The sequence below is a fragment of the Bos javanicus genome, chromosome 18 (assembly GCF_032452875.1).
Source record: "Bos javanicus breed banteng chromosome 18, ARS-OSU_banteng_1.0, whole genome shotgun sequence".
In the NCBI taxonomy this organism is placed as follows: domain Eukaryota; kingdom Metazoa; phylum Chordata; class Mammalia; order Artiodactyla; family Bovidae; genus Bos; species Bos javanicus.
Window position 1 is genome coordinate 30,044,275 of NC_083885.1, and position 26,959 is coordinate 30,071,233.

The window sequence follows — 26,959 nt, forward strand, 5'->3', positions numbered from 1 at the left end:
ATAAGAGAGGTTTACTTTATTTTGACTGTGCTATATTCATAGCTCATGACATTCTTCCTTTTCTGGGCTCCCCAACCACATGGAATACAGAATCTAGGGAAAGTACTTTCTTGCCTCTATACGTGTGGATATACTTTCATCCTAATTTTGCAAGCCCCTCTTCCACTGCTTGTGGTTACCCACTCAAACACTTCTATGCTACAACTTATGAACAGACCTATAATAACCAGTAATGCTGAAGAAGCTGAAGTTGAACGGTTCTATGAAGACCTACAAGACCTTTTAGAACTAACACCCAAAAAAGATGTCCTTTTCATTATTGGGGACTGGAATGCAAAAGTAGGAAGTCAAGAAACACCTGGAGTCACAGGCAAATTTGGCCTTGGAATACGGAATGAAGTAGGGCAAAGACTAATAGAGTTTTGCCAAGAAAATGCACTGGTCATAACAAACACCCTCTTCCAACAACACAAGAGAAGACTCTACACATGGACATCACCAGATGGTCAACACCGAAATCAGATTGATTATATTCTTTGCAGCCAAAGATGGAGAAGCTCTATACAGTCAGCAAAAACAAGACCAGGAGCTGACTGTGGCTCAGACCATGAACTCCTTATTGCCAAATTCAGACTGAAATTGAAGAAAGTAGGGAAAACCACTAGACCATTCAGGTATGACCTAAATCAAATCCCTTATGATTATACAGTGGAAGTGAGGAATACATTTAAGGGCCTAGATCTGATAGATAGAGTGCCTGATGAACTATGAATGAGGTTCGTGACACTGTACAGGAGACAGGGATCAAGACCATCCCCGTGGAAAAGAAATGCAAAAAAGCAAAACGGCTCTGGGGAGGTCTTACAAATAGCTGTGAAAAGAAGAGAAGCAAAAAGCAAAGGAGAAAAAGATATAAACATCTGAATGCAGATTTCCAAAGAATAGCAAGAGATAAGAAAGCCTTCTTCAGCGATCAATGCAAAGAAATAGAGGAAAACAACAGAATGGGAAAGACTAGGGATCCCTTCAAGAAAATTAGAGACACCAAAGGAACATTTCATGCAAAGATGGGCTCGATAAAGGACAGAAATGGTATGGACCTAACAGAAGCAGAAGATATTAAGAAGAGATGGCAAGAATATACAGAAGAACTGTCCAAAAAAGATCTTCACAACCCAGATAATCACGAAGGTGTGATCACTGACCTAGAGCCAGACATCCTGGAATGTGAAGTCAAGGGGGACTTGGAAAGCATCACTACAAACAAAGCTAGTGGAGGTGATGGAATTCCAATTTGAGCTATTCCAAATCCTGAAAGATGATGCTGTGAAAGTGCTGCACTCAATATGCCAGCAAATTTGGAAAACTCAGCAGTGGCCACAGGACTGGAAAAGGTCAGTTTTCAGTCCAATCTCAAAGAAAGGCAATGCCAAAGAATGCTCAAACTACCGCACAATTGCACTCATCTCAAACTAGTAAAGTAATGCTCAAAATTCTCCAAGCCAGGCTTCAGCAATATGTGAACCATGAACTTCCTGATGTTCAAGCTGGTTTTAGAAAAGGCAGAGGAACCAGAGATCAAATTGCCAACATCCACTGGATCATGGAAAAAGCAAGAGAGTTCCAGAAAAACATCTATTTCTGCTTTATTGACTATTCCAAAGCCTTTGACTGTGTGGATCACAATAAACTGTGGAAAATTCTGAAAGAGATGGGAATACCAGACCACCTGACCTGCCTCTTGAGAAATTTGTACACAGGTCAGGAAGCAACAGTTAGAACTGGACATGGAACAACAGACTGGTTCCAAATAGGAAAAGGAGTTCGTCAAGGCTGTATTTTGTCACCCTGTTTATTTAACTTCTATGCAGAGTACATCATGAGAAACACTGGGCTGGAAGAAGCACAAGCTGGAATCAAGACTGCCGGGAGAAATATCAATAACCTCAGATATGCAGATGACACCACTCTTATGGCAGAAAGTGAAGAGGAACTAAAAAGCCTCTTGATGAAAGTGAAAGTGGAGAGTGAAAAAGTTGGCTTAAAGCTCAACATTCAGAAAACGAAGATCATGGCATCTGGTCCCATCACTTCATGGGAAATGGATGGGGAAACAGTGTCAGACTTTGTTTTTCTGGGCTCCAAAATCACTGGAGAATGTGACTGCAGCCATGAAATTAAAAGACACTTACTCCTTGGAAGGAAAGTTATGACCAACCTAGACAGCATATTGAAAGGCAGAGACATTACTTTGCCAACAAAGGTTCGTCTAGTCAAGGCTATGGTTTTTCCTGTGGTCATGTATGGATGTGAGAGTTGGACTGTGAAGAAGGCTGAGCACTGAAGAATTGATGCTTTTGAACTGTGGTGTTGGAGAAGACTCTTGAGCGTCCCTTGGACTGCAAGGAGATCCAACCAGTCCATTCTGAAGGAGATCAGCTCTGGGATTTCTTTGGAAGGAATGATGCTAAAGCTGAAACTCCAGTACTTTGGCCACCTCATGTGAAGAGTTGACTCATTGGAAAAGACTCTGATGCTGGGAGGGATTGGGAGCAAGAGGAGAAGGGGCTGACAGAGGATGAGATGGCTGGATGGCATCACTGACTCGATGGACGTGAGTCTGAGTGAAGTCCGGGAGTTGGTGATGGACAGGGAGGCGTGGCGTGCTGCGATTCATGGGGTTGCAAAGAGTCGGACACGACTGAGTGACTGATCTGATCTGATAACAAGTAAAGAAATTGAATGAGTAATGAAATATCTACTCACAAAGAAACGAATAGCTTCAGTGGTGTGTTCTTCCAAACATTTAAAGAATAAATACTGATAACCCTTCACTAAATCTTTTAGGAAACAACATTTCCTTATTTACTCTGTGAGGCCAATATTATCCTGATACCAAATTCAGACAAATGTGTCACAACTAAACTATGCTATTTCTACCGACATAGATGTAAACATCTTTAACAAATATACGCAAAAAATAACAAGTGTTGGTGAGGATGCAGAGACACAAGAACCTTCACGCATTGCTGTTGAGAATGTAAAATGGGGTAGCCACTTTGAAAAATAATTTGGGCGTTTCTCCAGAAATCCAATGTGAATTTACCACATGAATCAGCAATTTCATTCTTAGGATATAACCAAGAGAAATAAAAAGCATGCCCACATGTACACCACCTAAAGCCTGGATAGACAACACATGATCTATTCATACAGTTGGATACCGTTTGGCAATGCACATGAACAAACTACCGATACATTCTACAACATGGAAGAACTTCAAAAATATGCTAAATGTTAAGCTAGACAGCAACAAATGCATTTTGTATGCTTTATCTGAGGTTGGTTGAGGAAATGGATACAGACTAAAAAGGTACATGGGAAACCTGTAAGGTTGATAGAAATATTCTAAAGTTGGAGTGTAGTTAGCATTTCACAGTTCTAAAAGTCTTCAATGAATTATACATTTACCATGAATTAATTTTAGGGTACTTAAATTATTCTCTAGAAGAAAAACTAGAATACTTCCTTTTAATAAAAAAATCTATTGTGAACAAATCACATCCACAAATATATATTCAGCATCAGGAAAATGCATACATTTTCATGACAATTATTGATTGGAATTTTATTTTTAAACCAAATGGATATATCTAAAATGGAAAAAAATGTATACATTTCCCCATCTTTCTATTAGTATATTTTAGTATCTAATCTCTTCCTGGGTCATCACAGTTTGTTATTTCTTTGCCTACCTTCAATGATGGGGATAGATATACTTAAAATTGTCTTATTTTTTCACCAGGAAAAGCAGATGACAGATTGTAATGGATGCATACACTTTCTGATCACAGCACCTCATGCTCATTCCAGTTTGAAAGTGGTTTCACACTAATGTACCAGATTTGATGATTTGAAAAGACATGTCTTTCAAGTTGCCATTATGGGTAAATCTCATTTTTATAGGTGTAGTGGAAAAGGTATGGATATCCTGACATAATTAGTCCAAGACTTGATGGAACTATACTTATTTGATGCATTTTTGTCATCATATCCTGTTTAACCTCTCATATCCTGTTGGCATTTTTTTTCAGTACATATAATAATACTGGCTTAAAAGATTATGGTAGAATATCACATAAGTCAGTATATGTTCATTGCCTATTATTCAGTAGGAACTTAATACATGGTCATGTTTCCCCACTTTTTGGATGACATTCTCTATTATATGTATACATATATAATTATTATGATGATCAGAAGGTGATAAATAAATGTGTAAAGAGGATAGGTACTTACTTTTGTGTGAAACTGATTCTTTTTAACACTGTTAATAGTTAGCTAAAGTTTGTTGAGTGCTCACTTTTACTAGGCAGGCTTCTAAAGTCTTTACAAGCAGTACTTCAACTCAGAGGTTGCTATTATTATTTACAACATACAAATGAGATGAAGAAGGCAGAGTGATTAAGTAACATGCCAATGTTGTTTAAATAATAAATAGCAGTCTCATAGCGGTTAAACATGGAGTTTCTCATGTTAGATTTCTTGTTCAAGGAACTTTGAATTATTAAATGTTAGTCCATGTGATGCACTTAAGATGTTCATTACTATCTGCCAGATTTTGTACTAAGAATTATGTCTGAATGGTATTATTTAATCTTTATAAATACTTCTTAAAGCAGATTATATTACCCCCATTTGTTTTTGTGTTTTTGGCCCCACACTGTGACTTGTGAGATCTTAGTTCCCTGACCAGGGATCGAACTGGGACCCTCAGCAGTGAAAACAGAGTCTTAACCACTGGACTGCCAAACAATACTTATTATCCCCATTTTAAAGGCTGGGAAACTGCAACTTGATGATATCAATTTGATGTTTGATGAACATTAATTTGTAACAAGGATTAGTTGATATATTAAATACACAACAAACAAGCTCCTATAAGATCTAACAGACATTTCCCTCAAGAAGACATACAGATGGCCAAGAGGCATATGAAAAGATGCTCAGCATCACTAATTATTAGATAAATGCAAATCAAAATTACAGTGAAGTTTCACCTCACACCTGTTAGAATGGCCATCTTCAAAAAATCTACAAACAATAAATGCTAGAGAGGGTGGGAAGAGATGGGAACTCTTCTACCCTATTGGTAGGACTGTAAATTGATACAGCCACTATGGAGAAGTGTATGGAGATTCTTTAAAGTTCTAAAAATAGAGCTACTATATGTAATACCCAGTAATCCCACTCCTGGGTATAAACCCAGAAAAAAAAAAACAACCATAATTTGAAAAGATATAAGCATCCCAGTGTTCATAGGAGAACTATTTACAATAGCTAGGAAATGGAAGCAACCTAAATGTTGCTTCCATGAATAGAGGAATGGATAAAGAAGATGCAGTACATATATAGTATACAATGGACTATTTTTAGTGACTAAATTGTGTCTGACTCTATTGAAACCCCATGATCTGTAGCCCACAAGTCTCCTACATCCATGGGATTTCCCAGGCAAGAATACTGGAGTGAGTTGCCGTGCCCTACTCCAGAGCATCTTCCTACCCAGGGAGAGAACCCACGTCTCCCATAGCTCCTGCATTGGCAGGTGGATTGTTTATCACTAAACCACCTGGGACGCTTTCAGTTCAGTTCAGTTCAGTCACTCAGTCATGTCCGATTCTTTGAGACCCCATGAATCACAGCACACCAGGCCTCCCTGTCCATTACCAATTCCTGGAGTTCACCCAAACTCATACCCATCGAGTCGGTGATGCCATCCAGCCATCTCATCCTCTGTCGTCCCCTTCTCATCCTGCCCCCAACCCCTCCCAGCATCAGGGTCTTTTCCAGTGAGTCAGCTCTTCGAATGAGGTGGCCAAAGTATTGGAGTTTCAGCTTCAGCATCAGTCCTTCCAAAGAACACCCAGGACTAATCTCCTTTAGAATGGACTGGTTGGATCTCCTTGCAGTCCAAGGGACTCTCAAGAGTCTTCTCCAACACCACAGCTCAAAAGCATCAATTCTTCGGTGCTCAGCTTTCTTCACAGTCCAACTCTCGCATCCACACATGACCAATGGAAAAACCATAGCCTTGACTAGATGGACCTTTCTTGGCAAAGTAATATCTCTGGTTTTCAATATACTATCTGGGTTGGTCATAACTTTTTAGAGGCACATAATTCATTCTCAAAATGAATTGTCAAAGGAACTGTTATACTCAAATCTATTGGATAAGCACTGAGCATTTTCTGAACAGGCACTGACCATTTCAACCTCTGTGTCATTCCTTTTTCTACTTTATTTAGATATGTTAATACATTTGACTTTATTACAGATAAATTTTGTTGACTTTAGAGTCATCACTTTCCCAAACATCACAATATAGATTTGCATGACTCTGTTTAAATACACTACATGCATATTTATAATTTTACTACCAGATAAGTGATGAGTGTATCTTATCATTACAATTATTATTATTATTACCACTTACTGGCTTCTAGTGCCTATTTAAAGTTATCTATAAACTCTAATATTTGCAAAGGCTATTTAATGCTATGAGAAAACTATACTCATAAGCCAAGTGAAAAAAAGCAATTTTCAAAATTATATGTGTGTCTGTGTGTAATCTAAGATCTATATAATCAAGGATTACAGTTCTAAAATAACCTAAATATTAAGTTATTCATTCATTCATTCATTCATTTATACATACATACATGCATACATACATACATACATACATATATATATATATATTTATTGTATTTGTCAACTTTGCTGGAGTAAAGTGTCAGTCACTCAGTCATGTCCAACTCTTTGTGACCCCATGGACAATGTGGGGTGACCCACATGACCCCAGTGGACAATCCCATGGCTCCTCTGTCCATGGGATTCTGCAGGCAAAAATTCTGGAGTGGGTTGCCATTCCCTTCTCCAGAGAATTTTCCTGACCCAGGGATTGAAACTCTGTGTCCCACAGAGGGAGGTTCTTTACCATTTGAGTCACCAGGGAAGCCCCTTGCTGGAGTAATGGAGATCTTAAAAAAAAACCTTTGTTACTTTATTTCATTCCTATGTTTTTTTTTGTCTGAAAGGGACATGAGCCATGGAAGCAGTCTGTATTTTAGACCTGCTGTTATCATGGCCGGGGGAAAATACCAAAAGCATTGGAATGAACAAACAGTGGGTTTTGAGGCTCTGTTTAAAATGGCGTATGACATATATGTTTACATTTCTTTTGGCCAAAGCAAGTCCAGATGAGTAAGGCAGTACCGCCCTTTCATAGGAGATACTAAAACAACATTGTAAGGAAAGGGGATGCATAATGCTCTCGTACAAATCAGGAGTGAATAGTCAGACTAGTTGGAAACAATACTGTAATCTGCCATATTTACTATTATTGGTTATAATCATGAGTACATCAAACATCTTCCTTGCTCTTAGAATATATGCTTGGAACTTCTTGGTGTACTTTCAAATATTCACTTACTCAGCCTTCATAATAGTCTAATAAGGTAGGTACTATTATTATCCACAGTTTTACCCATAAGACAACTGTGATACAGTGGAGTTTGGTAAAGTTACCCAAGGTTAAAAAGTTGGCAAGTGACTGAGCTTCCACTCCAACTAGGCATCCTGACTTCAAGATCAAAGGTCTTCACATTCCCACCAAGAGACATTCAGAGGGTCAGAGTCTTACCGTAGTTAGAGGGGATTTCTCTTTTCCTCTGTATAACTTTCTGTAGTTTCATAATTTTTTAGTTTTTTTAAATTTCTTTATTGTTCTAAAATAAATGAAAAGGAAAGACCATGAGAACATACAGCCTGTTAAAATGTCTTATTTCTGTGTATCAGGAGAAAATACTTTCAGCCATTTGAGTCAGTCTTTGAATCTCATCCCATATTCTCTCCTTCCTCTCATAATCTTACAGTATACAGAGTAACTTTGCCTTTTTGCCCTTCTCTGCTGCTGCTGCTGCTAAGCCGCTTCAGTCGTGTCTAACTCTGTGTGACCCCATAGACGGCAGCCCACCAGGCTCCCCCGTCCCTGAGATTCTCCAGGCAAGAACACTGGAGTGGGTTGCCATTTCCGTCTCCAATGCATGAAAGTGAAAAGTGAAAGCGAAGTCGCTCAGTTGTGTCCGACTCTCTGCAACCCCATGGACTGCAGCCCACCAGTCTCCTCCGTCCATGGGGTTTTCCAGGCAAGAGCACTGGAGTGGGGTGCCATCGCCTTCTCCTGCCCTTCTCTACCAGCACAGAAAGTAGCAAAGCTCTGATTCTCATTGTCCCGAACTGAACCATTTAACCTAACTTCCTAACAGCAAGACACTGCCAGAGCCATAATTCTATTGCTACAGGCCAGAGGCTTAGAAACAGTTAAGATGAACACACTAAATATGAATATAACTTCTTTTTTGTTAGACGTTGTGCTTGCCTACATCCATAATGTGGAACTTCAATGGTGAGTGACAGGTCACATTGGTTTTCCAGTCCATATTATTCTTGTTGCTGTTGTAGGCACAATTTGCTATTTATACACCTTTTCATCCCCCCTGCCCAGGAATATTATCACTTTAATTTCCTTGGTGGTTCAGATGGTAATGAATCTGCCTGCAATGCTGGAGACCTGGGTTCGATCCCTGGGTTGGGAAGATCCCCTGGAGAAGGGAAAGGCTACCCACGCCAGCATTCTTGCCTGAAGAATCCCATGGATGGAGGAAACTGGAGGGCTACAGTCTATGGGGTCACTCAGACAAGGCTGAGTGACTTTCACTTCATCACCCTGTCTTTAATTTTCTGAAGATGGAACATTATGCCATTGAAATTAAAATCATTCCCTCAGAAAAAGGCTGGTTTTATTTATTTAGAGTGACAACTCTTAAGTGTGATTATTTGCAAGTAGGGTCTGTTATATCAGAGTCTTTCGGTTCAAGTACGTCCTATAAGAATGACAGTATTTGCCCACCTGTGGGCACATGCTTCCCCCAGCTGAACAATACCTTCTGAGAAGTTAGATTAAGTCATTATACTTTATACCTGTTTCTTTATCTGTAAAATGGAGATCAGTGTACTTGCTTAGCTCATCCCATGGATTTCTATAATAGTATAATGTATGTGCAAGTGTATCGTGTATAATTAAGCATAAAAATTACTGTCTTACTGATACTAATCACAAAATATTTAAAATATTTATTGATTTTGTTATACAATATAAATCACTAAGTAGATCAATGTCCTGACATGGAAACACATATTAACTGCAGACAACAGTACTCTGAATACTCAAGCTTCTAAAAGAAAAATTCTTTGGTAACTGTTTTGTCCAATGTTCTTAGGGAGACACTGTGATAAAAATAATTCCAAATTATACATGTTCATTTCAGTGGTTGACTTTGCATTCTAATCACACTGCCAATTTCAGGTTTACTTAGGACAATGAATTAAAATTCAACAGGATGGATAACTTTGCTGTTATTCACTATACCAACCAATTTTCTCAAAATTTGATTATGCTTGAAATAAATGTATTGAAATAGTAGTCAAGAATCTGGTTGAGGCTGTATATAAAAGACATTTATATTATAATGAAGGTTTGTTTTCTTCTAGGGACTATAGCATACTAAAATACTGGGTGACATTAAAATATTGCTATTGACCATAGCTCAGACTTGAATTCACTGTTACATTACATATGAACAATCAGAGAAAGATTAAAAGACATATGCCAGCACTGAGCTTAAGGAGCACTGAGTAGGGAATTTAAATTTTTCACAGGAGCAACACTGAGGTGGGAAGACAATCTTTTCGAGTTATCTCTGAGTTTTGAGTTTTCTTGTCTTTCCCCCTTATTTGTAGCAAGATTCCAAAGAGTTCAAAAAAGAGCTTTGCAAACTGAAATCTATATGAACCATTCTTTTCCTTTTAAATAAACAGGAGAACCATTAAACATTTTAAAAAGAGTATTTCTTTGATTCTAATCCTCACTTTTCTACCTGCTTTTTATTTTTCAATTTGAGGGTGAAATCAGGTATAAATATCCTTGTTCTTTTTATAGACATAAGGATATCTATCAGTACCAATGAGTGAAGAATTAACAAATAAAAACTTCCAAAAATCAAGCCTCTAACATGTGTCATGCATTTGGTACTAGGTGCTTTGTAAATGGTCTCAACCTTTTAAAAATATTCTCTCAAAATCTTCATTTACTTATCTACAAAATAATGGTTTGTGGTGAAAGATTATTTGAATTTCCCAAGATCACAGAAACATTAGAAGTGGGAGAATTGGAGTTGATCTCCCGAGCTCTTTACATAATCTTACAATTTTCCCCTAAGAAAACTGGTACTTCTTGATGTCAGTATTTAGTAGTCAGTATCCTGTGGTACTCCATTTAGTTTACCATAGAAATTGTATATATTTAAAAATCAATTTGTCCAATGTATTCCAGCAAGCAGAGGACGTTGCATTTCCTTTTAACTGAAAGTAACTGTGTAAAATGTAATTAGTGCCCTGAATGAAGGCTGGAGAGGAAAATCTCATTGTAAACTCCTCTTGGAAATTAAAGGGAAAATAAGAACAAAGGCTACCATGTGCAGGTATGAGTATTTATCATTTCCTCCAAGGTACAAATTAGGTAAATAAAAACCATAGTGAGGCTTCTGAGAATCAGAGAGATAAGGCAAGGATGTTCATTAAAAGCAAGGACATGTTGAATATCAGTATGGGAAGATTTTGAGGATTCAAAAGTGGACAAATATCTGGAGAAAACCATACTTTGAAAAGATAAATGCACCTCAGCACTCACTGCAGCACTATTTATAATAGCAAGACATGGAAGCAACCTGAATTTCTGTCAACAGATAAAAAATAAAGAAGATGTGGTACATATATACAATGAAATATTACTCAGCCATAAAAGGAATGAAATAATGCCACTTGAAGTAACATGGAGAGATATAGAGATTATCATATTTAAAAGTATGATATCAAATATCATATGATATCACTCTTATGTGGAATCTTGAGTCCACATATAATGTGGAATAATAATAGCATTCTACATTAATAATGGTACAAACGAACTTATTTACAAAGCAGAAATAGACTCGCAAAGTTAGAAAACAAACTTATGGTAACTAAAGGGGAAAGATGGGGGATGCAAACTGAGAGGTTGAGATTAACATACATACTGCTGCTGCTGCTAAGTCACATCAGTCGTGTCCGACTCTGTGCGACGCCATAGATGGCAGCCCACCAGGCTCCCCATCCCTTGGATTCTCCAGGCAAGAACACTGGAGTGGGTTGCCATTTCCTTCTCCAATGCATGAAAGTGAAAAGTGAAAGTGAAGTCGCTCAGTCGTGTCTGACCCTCAGCAACCCCGTGGACTGCAGCCTTCCAGGCTCCTCCGTCCATGGGCTTTTCCAGGCAAGAGTACTGGAGTGGGGTGCCATTGCCCTCTCCAGCACTACTATATATAGACTAGATCATCAACAGGGCCTACTGTATAGCACAGGACACTGTACTGCCAATAATAAGCTACATGGGAAAAAATCTGGAAAAGAATAGAAGTATATATATAACTAAATCATTTTGCTGTATACCTGAAAAGAACACAACATTGAAAATCAACTATACTCCAATATAACAAAAATGTTTTAAAAAGTGGGCTGAAATTCCAAAAGAATGATTGGAACAGTAAATTTCTGGTACTAAGATGACACACACAGCCTGAGATATTCTTATTATAACTAGAAAATCTTTCAACTTCCTGTTGGACAAGGGGCCGGTCAGGTCATGAAACCAAGTACCTTCTTGAGAATGGAGAAGGTAAGTCATGTTCCTCAGAAGCTAAAGAGAAAAAAAGGACACCACAAGAATGTGGAGATATGAGATGATCCAGCAAATTTTAGTTCACTTATCTTAAGACAAATTTCGTTTCTAGTAATTTTAATGCCCCTGGAGAAGGAAATGGCAACCCACTCCAGTATTCTTGCCTGGAGAATCCCATGGAGGGAAGAGCCTGGTAGGCTACAGTCTATGGGGTCCCAAAGAGTTGGACATAAGCAGATTCAAATTACATAAATAAATAACCCCTTTGTATATTATCAGAAGGACTTAGAAGATTTCAGACCAAATATGCATAATTTATAATGTTTTCATCAAGCATCAACTAGGAGACATGTTACAAGTAAAACTTATAAAGATACATCATGAAGATTTCCAAAGGTGTATGATCATCATACATCAAAGTAAAATTTGAGACAGTTGGGGTGCAACCCTAAATTTTAAGGGTGTTTACCACATTTTATTTTTGCTTTTGTCTTTCACTTTTATGCAGTAGTTTATAAACATGAGATCATAGAAATCCTTAGAATTAACATGTGTGGACTAATGGTGATATTAATCTGAAAAGTTAAAGTGTTTGTTCCTCAGTCGTGTCCGACTCTTTGTGACACCACCAACTGTAGCCTGCCAGGTTCCTCTGTCCATTGCATTTCCCAGGCAAGAATACTGGAGTGGGTTGCCATTTCCTTCTCCAGGGGATCCTCCCAAGCCAGGGATCGAACCGGAGTCTTCTGCATTGCAGGCAGATTCTTTACCATCTGAGCCACTGGGGGAGCCTGTGATATTATCTAATGCTACTCAATATTCCTCAGTGGTTTCCTGTTACATTTGCCATAAAGCTCAGGAGTCCCAGTAGGTTTCTGGGGCAGCACAGTGTCTGGCCGGTGCTGGAGTCTCTAACTTCTCCTACATATCCTCTTGACTCTATGGTACTCCCTAACAGCATCATGCTGCCCTCTACAACTTAAAAAAAAAAAAATCACCAATTTCTTTACAGTTGTTGTTTCTTTCCTTTTCTAGACTATCCATCTTCTCACAACCACCCACTACTACTCATTCCTCAAAATGCAAGTCAATAGTCCCCTTTTTTTGGTGACTTATTTCCTGACTACTCATACCTGTCACACCTCAACTGTTGGTCGTGTCCTTCCTGTTCTGATAAGACCCCGTCCATCTCTTAGGTGTAGTACTTATCCCTCTCTCGGGTGTAGCATCTTTGCTTGTCTCTGTTTCCCACTACACAGTGAGTTTATTGAAGGTGGAGTCTGTATTTTATCATTTGCTAAACTCCAGGCCCTTGGGACTATATCCTAATAGCTGGATCATGATCATTGGCTCATGCTCTGCCCAAACTCCACTATGTCATAATGAAGAAATTAAGACCTAAGAAGATTAAAAGACTTGCCCAGGTTACACAGGTGGGTTATTATACCTAATAGCTACTAAATAGAAAGTTCTAAAAGACAACATACAAGGTCTGTATTAAGATAAATTATTTGCACAGGTGCAAAACATGCAAGGAAATTTAAACAGCAGTGGCTTCTATGTGGAATAGAAGTATAATCATCATTTGTAAAGCAAGCAACAAAATCATTGGGAAGCAACCAGTTCTTTCTCATCTAAAACTCCCATAAGTATGAAAACAAACATAGAAACACCTGTTCTGTGGTCACTGTTTCTAGACTGCCTTCTTAAAATGAAATGCATCTTTTCCAATGAGCTCACTAGGAAATCCAAAAATAAATCCAGTCTCAAATTGCTACAAAATACACTACTTCATCAAGCTAAATGATGAGCTCTGTTCTTTTTGACACAGTGTAACCACTGCCAAGAAATACAATAAATTCAGCAAAATAAATCACAAAAATTGGTTGATCGGTGTTATAAAAGCAGTATTTTCTTTATGACAAAGAGGTTGGGCTCTGCTCTGAGTTGATTCAGCCCTGCTCATCTTTGGTATTTATGGTGAAGTGAAGCGAAGTGAAAGTTGCTCAGTCGTGTCCAACTCTTTGCAGCCCATGGACTATACAGTCCATGGAATTCTCTAGGCCAGAATACTGGAGTGGGTAGCTTTTTCCTTCTCTAGGGGATATTTCCAACCCAGGGATTGAACCCAGGTCTTCCACATTGCAGGTGGATTCTTTACCAACTGATCTACCAGGGAAGCCCTGGTATTTATGGTGGATGTATGTTTTCAGAATTAGTGGATCTGCCTCTGATTCCCTGGTTTCTACCTAAGAAACCACTGATAAATTGAAACATCTATGAACAATTTATTGTTTTCAGGGATTGACCTCAGTAAGCTTTGGAATAGAACTAGAAAGTGCACATGAAATAGGGAACAGACATTTGACTGATTCCTCTTTCTAGAAAACAACTTCAGGATATATAGAAAGGTACACGTCTTCTTCCTAACAATAGGATAAAATCTGCAAAAAAAAAAAAAAATACAGACCAGGTATTTCTGCAATTGAAAGTGTCCTGGACAACTCTGATTGAGAAATGGATTAATAAACTGTATTGCAAAGGAGAAGACAGAAGCCCTTAAATCGTCTATTTGGACTTGGAAAAGTATATCAGACACATTCCATCTGGCAATGCCAAGGGGATTAATTTCACCAGGATTGAAGGATCAGTTTTGCATAGTTAAATCCCAATCCATCCAAGTAATTCTGCTTTCCTAGTTTTCATTTGTATTTGTTGTTGCATTCCATCATCAAAACATTTTGTGCCAGGTGTTATGGTCACCACTGGACAGACAAAAAGCAGGTACAGTATATAATGGACTTCTGAGGCAGATAATGAATGGTCTGACGCCAGGTCTGTGCTGTGTGTGTGCTTAGTCTCTCAGTTGTGTCCGACTCTTTGTGAGCCCATGGACTGTAGCCTGCCAGGTTCCTCTGTGATTCTCCAAGCAAGAATACTGGAGTGGGTAGCCATTCCCTCCAGGGAATCTTTCTGACCCAGGGATTGAACATGTGTCTCCTGCATTGCAGGCATATTTTTTATTGTCTGAGCCACCAGGGAAGACAGATTTAGCCATCTGCTAATTGTGTGACTGTAGACAGAACCCTGTATGGAACAACTGATTAGTTCAAGATCGAGAAAGGAGTGTGACAGGGCTGTCTGCTGTCACCCTGTTTGTTTAACCAAAATGGTGAGCACATCATGAGAAATGCCAGGCTGGATGAGTTACAAACAGGAATCCAAATAGGTGGGAGAAACATCAACAACCTCAGATACGTGGATGATACCATGCTAATGGCAGAAAGTCAAGAGAAACTAAAGAGCCTCTTGAGGGTGAAGGAGGAGAGTGAAACGGCCAGCTTAATACTAAATATTAAAAAAAAACTAAGATCATGGCATCCAGCCCCATTACTGCATGGCAAATAGAAAGGGAAAGGTGGAAAGAGTGACAGATTTCCTTTTCTTGGGCTCCCAAATCACTGTAGACGGTGACTGCAGTCATGAGATCGGAAGACAACTGCTTCTCGGCAGGAAAGTGATGGCAAACCTAGACAGTGTGTTGAAAAGCAGGGACATTACTCTGCTGACAAAGGGCTGTATAGTCAAGGCTATTGGTCACATATGATTGTGAGAACTGGACTGTAAAGAAGGCAGAATGCCAAAGAATTGATGCCTTTGAACTGTGGTGCTGAAGAAGACTCCTGAAAGTCCCTTGGACAGCAAGAAGATCAAACCAGTCATCTTAAGGGAGATCAACCCTGAATATTCAATGGAAGGAATGATGCTGGAGCTCCAGTATTTTGGTCATCTGATGGGCACAGACGACTCACTGGAAAAGTCCCTGATGCTGGAAAATATTGAGGGCAGAAGGAAAAGAGAGTGTCAGAGGATGAGATGGCTGGATGGCATCACCAATGCAATGAACATGAAGTTGGGCAAACTCCAGGAGATGGTGAAGGACAGGAAGGCCTGGCGTGCTGCAGTCCATGGGGTCGCAAAGAGTCAGACGTGCCTCGGTGACTGAACAACAATAAAAGACAAGTCACTTTACCTTTTTCACCTCAGCCTCTTCTGGAGAAATGGAGTCAATGATATAAATATATTTCTATAAAAATTATGTAAAACAAGGACTGAAAACAATCTTAATATGAAATAGATAAGGCTCAACAATTTTTTTTTTTTTCCTATTACAGCTATATACCACATAGACATGTCTGTTTGCTATCTTCAGTGCTCTGGAAAATATAGTGCTCAGTCGCTCAGTCGTGTCTGATTCTTTACAATCCTGTGGACTGGAGCTGACCAGGTTCCTCTGTCCATGGAATTTCCCAGGCAAGAATAGTGGAGTGGGTTGCCATTTCCTTCTCTACGCTCACAAAGTTCATGGAAACCTAAGAATTATTTACCATGAAATCACTTTTAAATTTTAAACCTAGATTTCACAGTAGTAAATAACTTTATGTGTTTTTTTTTTGTTTGGTTTCGTTTAACAAGGACTCCAAATAAATGTACTAGTACACTTGGCATCTATATTCTCTGAAGAAAAAACAAACTGTTCAATGTTAACAGTCAACATTTCTCCAATGTTGGAACATCTACCAAGCATAGACATACCTGGCTCTATTTGCTAGAAGTATATCTCAAAAGGGAATTGGCTTTGCAAATACTTGACAGAAAATGTGCAGATATAAAATACTTACAGTACACACATCTTTATACTGGCTAATTCAAAATGTCATAAGTGTAAATTTAAAGAAGCAGGTAAATTAATTCATTTCCAGCCCAAAGCCAACTTTCAATCTTGTTTTCCCTGGATAGTTCTATCTGAAAACCCTCTGAGATTTCCAGCCCAAGAAAGTCTATTAATTTTCCACGTACTTGTTGATGCAAAAGCTATCAGGATTATGGGTTGAATATTTCTAGTGTAGGGAAAGTAAGGGATGCAATTAATCTCTGTGAACTAAAATATACCTCTTTTCATTAATCTTTTATTGTAAATGAGCAAAGTAATTGAACCAGTACCACACTGTCAGAATGAATGCAATGCCGGTGGGATATGCTTGAGAGAGCACATACTGATTGAGTATTAAATATCTAACGGCAATAATTTATGGTTCATTACCTCTTTTGGAGTTTCTTAGTTGTATAGGGCTTGAATTCTAAGTAGTCAGACTTTTAGCAGAAACCGGCTTTCAAATGCTGAAGGCCGCAAATGCTTGCAACCCACAGACCATTGCCTTAATTTGGGCTGCTTCATACTTAGTTGAACCAGACTCCAGAAATATTTGCAAGCTGGACTGATTATTTCAAAGACAGAAAGATGTCATCCTCATTCTAAAATGCCCTCTCACATCCCCTACCGGGGTGTGTTTATGAAGGTGCAAGGCGACATGGACACAGAATTATGAACAGGGATACCATCTAAATCTTGATCCTGCATTTTCCTGAATATAATGTAAATCCCCAGCCAGCTGTCAGGTGATGCAGACATCACAGCTTTTGGTTTTCACTGACACCAGTTTCCCTAATTGTATTCTGCCATCTCCCGTGGTACAGTTTTGTTGTGCATGGAAATGGAAGCTTTTTTTCCTGCTGGTAACAAAATATGATCAACCTGAAGCAATGTTTATAGAAATATGTGTATTGGATTTGAAGATTGGGTCTATTCAGACCTCATGCAGTTTAAAAACAAACACAGCTAAAAGAAAACAATATGAGCCCTTTATCGATGGCCAAGAGGTACTCCAGTTATGTGTTCAGTTGTTGGGTTTAAACAAATTTCTTTATTTCAATTGTACCTCAGTGTCCTAAGGAGCAGCTAATACTCAAGTTGAATGCTATTTTTTCTTTTTCAGAGCAAACGTGTGTGTTCTTTAATTCATAGCATTTGCTCAATATACAACATGTTTCTAAACTGTAATTCAAATAAAAGAATATGGACATTGGATATGACTTGTACATAAGTGTATAATCATGTATGAAAATAAATAGAAAGTTTCTTGGTATCCCTTTACTTTGCCCATATCAAACAGATGACTTAAGAAGGACTTTTGAAATAATTGAATCCCCTCTTTTCTTCTAAAACTTGTTAGCTTCTATCTTTTCTCACCATTTCTCTCTCTCTTGTTATAGTTTTTACTCAGAGAAGGTATAATTTTTATTGCATCATTAAAAAATAACTTCTTTTTAAATAGTATAATGCAAAGAACAAATGACAGGGAAGAAAAAACAGCAGTAGAAAGATAAATCTCATAACTAATAACCAAAGGTCAAATCTAGCAAAGATCAAGGAGCTTTTAAAAATAATATTTTTGTAAATGTCTAAGAATTCCAGGTGATAATATTTTATTAGTTGCCTGAACTTAGCAAATAATGCCCAAGCTTTCTTATACAATAATAAAATGAATTCACTTTGTGCTCAAATACAGCTTCATATTTTAACAATGAAAAATTATATAAAGATAATTGATAGGAATTCAATCATATTAATGCAGAGTTCCAAAGAATAGCAAGAAGAGATAAGAAGGCCTACCTCAGTGATCAATGCAAAGAAATAGAGGAAAAAACAGAATGGGAAAGATTAGAGATCTCTTCAAGAAAATTAGAGATACCAAGGGAACATTTCATGCAAAGATGGGCTTGATAAAGGACAGAAATGTTAGGGGCCTAACAGAAGCAGAAGATATTCAGAAGAGGTGGCAAGAATACACAGAAGAACTGTCCAAAAAATAGCTTCAAGACCAAGATAATCACGATGGTGTGATCACTCACCTAGAGCCAGACATCCTGGAATGTGAAGTCTAGTGGGCCTTAGAAAGCATCACTATGAACAAAGCTAGTGGAGGTGATGGAATTCCAATTAGAGCTATTTCAAATCTTGAAAGATGATGCTGTGAAAGTGTTACACTCAATATGCCAGCAAACTTGGAAAACTCAGCAGTGGCAACAGGACTGGAAAAGGTCAGTTTTCAGTCCAATCCCAAAGAAAGGCAATGCCAAAGAATGCTCAAACTACCACACAATTGCACTCATCTTACACGCTAGTAAAGTAATGCTCAAAATTCTCCAAGCCAGGCTTCAGCAATACGTGAACCGTGAACTTCCTGATGTTCAAGCTGGTTTTAGAAAAGGCAGAGGAACCAGAGATCAAATTGCCAACATCTGCTGGATCATGGAAAAAGCAAGAGAGTTCCAGAAAAACATCTCTTTCTGCTTTATTGACTATGCCAAAGCCTTTGACTGTGTGGATCACAATAAACTGTGGAAAATTCTGAAAGAGATGGGAATACCAGACGACCTGACCTGCCTCTTGAGAAACCTATATGCAGGTCAGGAAGCAACAGTTAGAACTGGACATGGAATAACAGACTGGTTCCAAATAGGAAAAGGAGTACTTCAAGGCTGTATATTGTCACCCTGCTTATTTAACTTCTTTGCAGAGTACATCATGAGAAACGCTGGGCTGGAAGAAACACAAGCTGGAATCAAGATTGCCGGGAGAAATATCAATAACCTCAGATATGCAGATGATACCACCCTTATGGCAGAAAGTGAAGAGGAACTAAAAAGCCTCTTGATGAAAGTGAAAGAAGAGAGTGAAAAAGTTGGCTTAAAGCTCAACATTCAGAAAACGAAGATCATGGCATCTTTTCCCATCACTTCATGGGAAACAGATGGGCAAACAGTGGAAACAGTGTCAGACTTTATTTTGGGGGGCTCCAAAATCACTGCAGATGGTGACTGCAGCCATGAAATTAAAAAACGCTTACTCCTTGCAAGAAAAGTTATGACCAATCTAGACAGCATATTGAAAAGCAGAGACATTACTTTGCCAACAAAGGTCTATCTAGTCAAGGCTGTGGTTTTTCCTGTGGTCATGTATGGATGTGAGAGTTGGACTGTGAAGAAGGCTGAGCGCCGAAGAATTGATGCTTTTGAACTGTGGTGTTGGAGAAGAGTCTTGAGAGTCCCTCGGACTGCAAGGAGATCCAACTAGTCCATCCTGAAGGAGATCAGCCCTGGAATTTCTTTGGAAGGAATGATGCTAAAGCTGAAACTCCAGTACTTTGGCCACCTCATGCGAAGAGTTGACTCATTGGAAAAGACTCTGATGCTGGGAGGAATTGGGGGCAGGAGGAGAAGGGGGCGACAGAGGATGAGGTGGCTGGATGGCATCACTGACTCAATGGACGTGAGTCTGAGTGACGTCCGGGAGTTGGTGATGGACAGGGAGGCCTGGCGTGCTCTGATTCATGGGGTCGCAAAGAGTCGGACACGACTGAGTGACTGAACTGAACTGAACTGATCAGCAGCCTTGATTCCAATACAATAGACAGAATTAAAATCATATAGCTAAGTAGTGCCCAGTATTTCAGGAAGAAAATTATACTGAATAAACTAGGTTTCCATGGCAGCCTGTAAGTAAGGAGGAAAATGATAAAGTAAGTGTCCTAATGGGTATGATAGGACCAGTCAGACTGGAATAACAGGAAGAGAATGAAAAAAGGAAGATGACTGAATGCCTACCACACCTCCTCAAATCCAATAAGATTATGTGTCCATTGAAGGCAATCAATAGTGAAAAACAATAAAGATCTGAAAGAAGTAGGAAAAGATGGGAGCTAGATCACAGGACATTGTAAGTTTAAGAAAAGATTCTGATACCTAATCAAATCATTTAATCATTTATCATGATGACATTTATAATAGCTGAAAGAGTAGTAAGCAGTTCATTCACTGCTCACATATGACTCTCTAGTTAGGAAGGTCCCTTTAAAGAAACATGAGATTAAAAAAAAATAATTTCAACATTTGGTCAAATAAAGTATGATGTATTTCTTCAGTAAAACAAATAATAAACAACAGAAAACTATGTAGCTGGGTGAGGGGTGTGTGTGTGTGTGTCTACACATCTGTTCAGAAAACACTGCAGTAAGCAGAACGATAGCTTCCAAAGCTGTCCCTTGTCTAATTCTCCTTGAAACCTTGTCATATATTATCTTATATAGCAAAATGAACTTTTAGATGTGATAAGATTAAGGACCTTGATATGGGGATATATCTTGGATTATCCAGATATATCCAATCTAATCATGTGTCCTAAATCACTTGAGTTGTGTCTGACTCTTTGTGACCCAGGAGTCACCTCTCTCCATGGGATACTCCAGGCAAGAATACTGGAGTGTGTTGCCATGCTCTCTTCCCGGGGATCTTTCCAACCCAGGGATCAAATCTGCATCTCTTATGTCTCCTGCATTGGTAGGCAGGTTCTTTACCTGCCTCACCAATCTAATCATATAGATCCTTAAAAGCAGAGGACTTTCTTGGCTGTAGTCAGAGAAACAGAAATGGCAGCATGAGAAAGACTCAACCCATCACTGCTGGCTTTAAAGATAGAAAGAAGTCACAACCTAGGAATGCAGGAGACCTCTAATAGCTGGAAAAAGCAATGAAATGAATGCCCTAGATCCTCCAGAAAAAAATGTGGTCCCTAGTCAGCTTTTGACCTACAAAACTGTAAGATACTAAAGATGTATTGTATTAACTTTGTTATTTGTTACAGCAGCTGTATAAATATATGTGCACATATTGTTGCTTTTGTTGGCACGGCTGCCTCTATAAATGTACAACATACATTGGGAACACTGCTTTCAAGGCAACAAGTATTGAGTGGCAGGAGACAGAAGCAGATAGGTGACTTTAATGGTCTATTGTTTTGTACCTTTCAGATTTTGAACCATCTAAATTTATCTCTTCCCCAAATAATTATCAATAACACAAAATAAATACAATAGTATTGCCCTTTCTTCCTATATTTTGAAGGATATGGGTCATATCTAATTGGTGTGTTATATGCCAGCATATTCTCAAATGACAGAATTTTGATGAGGGAAATATTTGATTACTGTTCAATCAGAGGCTAGGAGTTTGCTGAGTTAGAGGTTATGAACAAATAAAGGCCCACTTTGTTATTTTGTTTATATTTTCTTACAACTCATTTATTTTCTGAAGCAACTGTTAGATGATTTTCTACTTATTTCGAGGTGAGTTGTTTTCTTACCATCTATCCAGTCATTCAACATTTATCTATGTATATTAGAGGTAGGAACTGGAGATTCAAAGATGAATTATTCAAAGATAATTATAACAAGGTATGAGAAATTCTATAAGAGGAAAGATATGGGATTGCAGAAGAATAATCCAGGAACACCATTTTAGTAGGAAAATTATGGCTTAGAATAATTCTAGTGTTAAACAAACATCCTCCTTTATGGAAATTGGTAGAAAATAGACAAAGACTCTTCTCTTCCTCAAGACTATTTACAATCATCTGTTGTTAAATAATGGCACCCCACTCCAGTACTCTTGCCTGGAAAATCCCATGGATGGAGGAGCCTGGTAGGCTGCAGTCCATGAGGTCGTTAGGAGTCAGACACGACTCAGCGACTTGTGTTTCACTTTTCACTTTCATGCATTGGAGAAGGAAATGGCAACCCACTCCAGTGTTCTTGCCTCGAGAATCCCAGGGACGGGGAGCCTGGTGGGCTGCCGTCTCTGGGGTCGCACAGAGTCGGACACGACTGAAGCGACTTAGCAGTAGCAGCAGTAGCAGTTGTTAAATAGTTGTAATGAATATACATGTCTACATACTACAAAGGGAACGATGACCCCTAGATTAGTCAAGTGCATACATGACAATCCTGGTTGTAAAAGAAGCAACATTTGCCTTGCAGAATTCATCTTGATATCTAACAGTTATCACCTTTTATTTTCAGTATTCTTACATATATATCTTTAAAGGCATAAGTACTAATATGGCTTCTCTGGTGGTCCAGTGGTAAGAAACTGCCTGCCAATGCAGGCAACACACGTTCAATCCCTGGACTGGGAAGATTCCATATGCCACAAAGCGACGAAGCCCCTTTGCCACAACTATTGAGCCCATGCACTAGAGCCTGGGAACTGCAGCTACTGAAGCCCATGGCCCTAGATGTCATACTCGCAACAGGAGAGGTCACCGCAATGCGAAGCCTGGTCACAGCAATGAAGAGTAGCCCCCACTCTCTGCAACTAGAGAAAAGCCTGTGCAGCAGTGAAGACTTGTCACAGCCAAAGATACATAAGTAAATAAAATTATTTTTTTAAAGTACTAATAGCTAAGACATGTGGCTTAATTTTCAAAAATGTAGATTTCCTCAAGAGGCATGCTAAGTGATGTTATTCCCCAAATAGATGACACTCAATGACTTAAAGTGTGGTCCTAAATGTCTCATAGCAAATACCTTCTATAATTTGAATAGATGCTGACAACAAATGAAAAAGAAGATGGATTATTATACATAGCTTGATTCAAGATAGGACTGATGGCTAGTATTGAATTAATCATAAAAACAGTGTCTCATGACAGCTGCTCAAACTTAAGCAGCTTCAGTATTAAGGTAGCTTCAGGCCCTAGCTGGGCATCAGGATGAAGGAAGGGTTGAGAGAGGATTCCCCATATCAAGATAGATTCATACATATAAATTTGGCATTTAACATCGTGATTTCCAAATTGAAAATACCAACTTTATCTTGTTTTGAATCCTATTTTCTGGAGATATGAAAATGTATTTTATATATTGCAAGAATTATAAAACCAGAACTTCTTTGCTTCCTATCCTCCCTTTTTGGGTATTTCAAAATACCCGAAGGAAAGAGTGAATTTGGATCTGAATTAAACAGATAAGGATCAATCTATCTGTCTCTCCCTCGCTCTCCTTGTCTCTCTTGCCATTGTACACAGCAATAGCCCCAAGGGATTGTGTGATACTTGTTTTCTGGGCCTCATTTCAGTTTCCTGACAGCTCATTCATGTACTCATTGGGCAGGGAGATTTGTTTTCTAATTATAAACCTATATTATAAGCTCATCTTCCCTTCAGCTATTGGGGTTTCCCTTCCTTACACTCCATCCGATTATTTAAGTCAACATTCTGAATAAATAATTAGTCTATGTAAAAGTGTTACACAAACATTCATTAAAAAAAAAACAGAAAAAAATTTGCTGAATCTCGACTGCCTGCCAGGCAGAGCTGAATAGTAGACTGCAAGATGCTGCTGCTGCTGCTAAGTCACTTCAGTCGTGTCCGCCTCTGTGTGACCCCATAGAGGCAGCCCACCAGGCTCCCCCGTCCCTGAGATTCTCCAGGCAAGAACACTGGAGTGGGTTGCCATTTCCTTCCCACTAGGAGGCCTAAAAAGACACCAAAGAGAGTCGACTTGATCAATTTCCTGCTCTCTCTAAGGCTCAGTGGTTGTTGTTTTATTTTGTTTTTTACTTTGAAAGTAGAACAAAGGAGCATATTGACTTCCTGTTTTTTTTTCAGAGTGTGCATACCACTTTGCATACTACCTGGAAAGAGGGGAAAATGTAATCCTGGGGATTTTCCTGGTAATCCAGGGGTTGGGACTTTGCTTTCCAATGGCAAGGTGGGGGCGGGGGAGGGAGTTCCATTCTTGCTTGGGAAACTAGGATCCTATGGGCCTCACCAACTGAAAGACAGAAACATAAAACAGAAACAATATTGCAATAAATTCAATAAAGACTTTACAAATGGCCCCCATCCAAAAAAAAAATAAAATCTTCCAAAGAAAGCAATTGTGTTTATTAAATGCTTTCTCCTTTGGTCAGAAAGGCTAAGGAAGTGACTTTTGGATGGCTTTGAAATGTCAGTGCATCTATGTAACATGTGGGAATGTGCTTTTTAATCCATTTAACACAGAATGACCTTGTCTATTGACTTAATGAGGAAATTATACATGTTGCACTTTCCTATTTAGGAAAGGTGTTTGCGCTGACGGTATATCCAAGAGGCATACTACCATGAGGAGTTGGGTGCAGCCATATGGCCAAGAAAAGGCCACAGCCACAGAGCTGAGGTGTCTCAGATGAGGCAGACAGAAGGACATTTGGGGAAGCAGCAAAAGGGGTGAATCATGGGGCAGGAGACACGTGTCCAGTAAATGGTGGCCTTGATACCTGAACTCCATTTACAGTCCCTATTACTTGACACTCTGCTAAAAATCCAGGAAATATGTTTTGCATTGGGCTTTGATGAAAATGAGGAAAAACAGAAAAAGTAACTATTAACATAATTACAAAGAGACCTGTTTGATCTGTGCTTCATATGCCCATATGGCTGGGTGTTCAACGGACTTCAGCAGTCACCACTCTCCTAATAAAGCACGTTAATTAGGTAATATGAACATTCTCTCATTGTGACATCAAGAGTTTTCTAATTCACTCAAATTAAACCCAGCTAATTTTGTTAAGTGTTGAGATACCAGATGGTCCCTAAGGTACTCTTTGTTTTGCAGACAGAGGAATCAGTGCCTCTGGGATCTAGGATCTACTTTTCTGGGCTGGAAAAAGAGTTTCTGGTAAAGTCTTTGGAAACCAAGAAATGATATTCATTGTCTGGCTCCCCATCCAACAAAGTTAGATGAGATATGTGTATGCATGTGTGGATACATATGAGTTGCATGTATAGGACATTGAAATATACAAAAAAGAAAGTGAAAGTGGCTCATCATGTCTAACTCTTTGCAACCCCAAGGACTGTAGCTCACCAGGCTCCTTTCTATGGAATTCTCTAGGCAAGAACACTGGAGTAGATAGCCATGTCCTCCTCCAGGGGATCGTCCCAATCCAAGGATTGAACCTAGGTCTCCCATACCGCAGGCAGATTCTTTACCATTGGAGCCACCAGGGAAGCTCATATAAAAAGGAGCTCAGCCTCTAAACTCGGTGCTTCCCAGTGGGTGTGCTCCTGGTTGCAGAGCAAGGTGGGCACAAAACTCACAATACCTTCTTTTCTCTCCATCTTTGTTGAAATCTATTTTTTAAAAAAGGCAGGGTACGAGACCTGGAAGGGATTTTAGAATTTCATCTTAATGGACACAGTCAATTTGCATACAGAAAATTAAGAACTAGGGAAAAGCATCCTATTATAAAATAAAAAAGTGAGTTAGTGTCAGACCAGGAGCTAAAATTTTTTTCTCTCTCTGAAGAACTCACCATCTACTTAATAACAGATTTATTGAGATATAACTTACAAACCATAACATTTACCTTTTAAAGTGTACAACTTAGTGATTTTTTAAAATTGCATCTCCTAGGCAATACCTGAAGTTATGACATCTACTTAGCAGCACCTTCTCATCCACAAGCTGTATTAAAGATTTGGAACAAAGTCTCCAGCAGAAATCCTAATCAAAAAAAGTTCTTTAAATGTGAGCTATTGTTATGTACCAATACCTATGCTTGCTTCCTGTTCATGCACTGAACATTCTTTTTTTTTTTGGTAGCACCATAGAGCATGTGGGATCCCAGCTCCCCAACCAGGGATTGGAGCAGCACCTTATGCATTGGAAGCCCAGAGTCTTAACCACTGGATCACCAATGGAGTCCAGTGAGGACCAAATGATTTTGAGCAACCATTATGTACAAGACACTGTTCTAAGCACTTGTAGACCAACCAAACTATCACCCCCGCCCTTGGGAAGCTACATTCTACAAAGTGAAGTGAGAAAATATGCAACATGCCCATCATATAACATTTTATTTGATCAAAGTGCTGTAGGAAAAAAAAATAGAAATCTGAACAGAACAGAGGAGATGTATGTATGGATATGTAGGGATGGAGATGATGAGGGAAGATTATAGACTTTCGAATAGAGATCAGTGCAGGCATCATTGTAAGGAGGATAGTATACATTTAAATGTTCAGACCAATTCTTTAAAAGATACATTTAAATAAATATTAACATCTTTCAAAAATTAATTCTATTAAAATGTAGCACACAGAGAGAAAAAGTATATAGCTCAACAAATTTTCATGAAGTGAATATGCCTGCTAAAATCCTTATTTTTCAGATGACAAAACTGATACCGAAAGAGGGTAAGTAATAAGTTCTACACCCCTCCACTCACAGATGTGCGTGTGTTCATTTGCTCAGTTGTGTCCAAGTCTTTGCTACTCCATAGACTGTAGCCCGCCAGGCTCCTCTGTCCAAGGGGTCACCCAGGCAAGAATACTGGAGTGGGTTGCCATTTTCTCCTCCAGGGGATCTTCCTGACCCAGGGATAGAGCCCACGTTT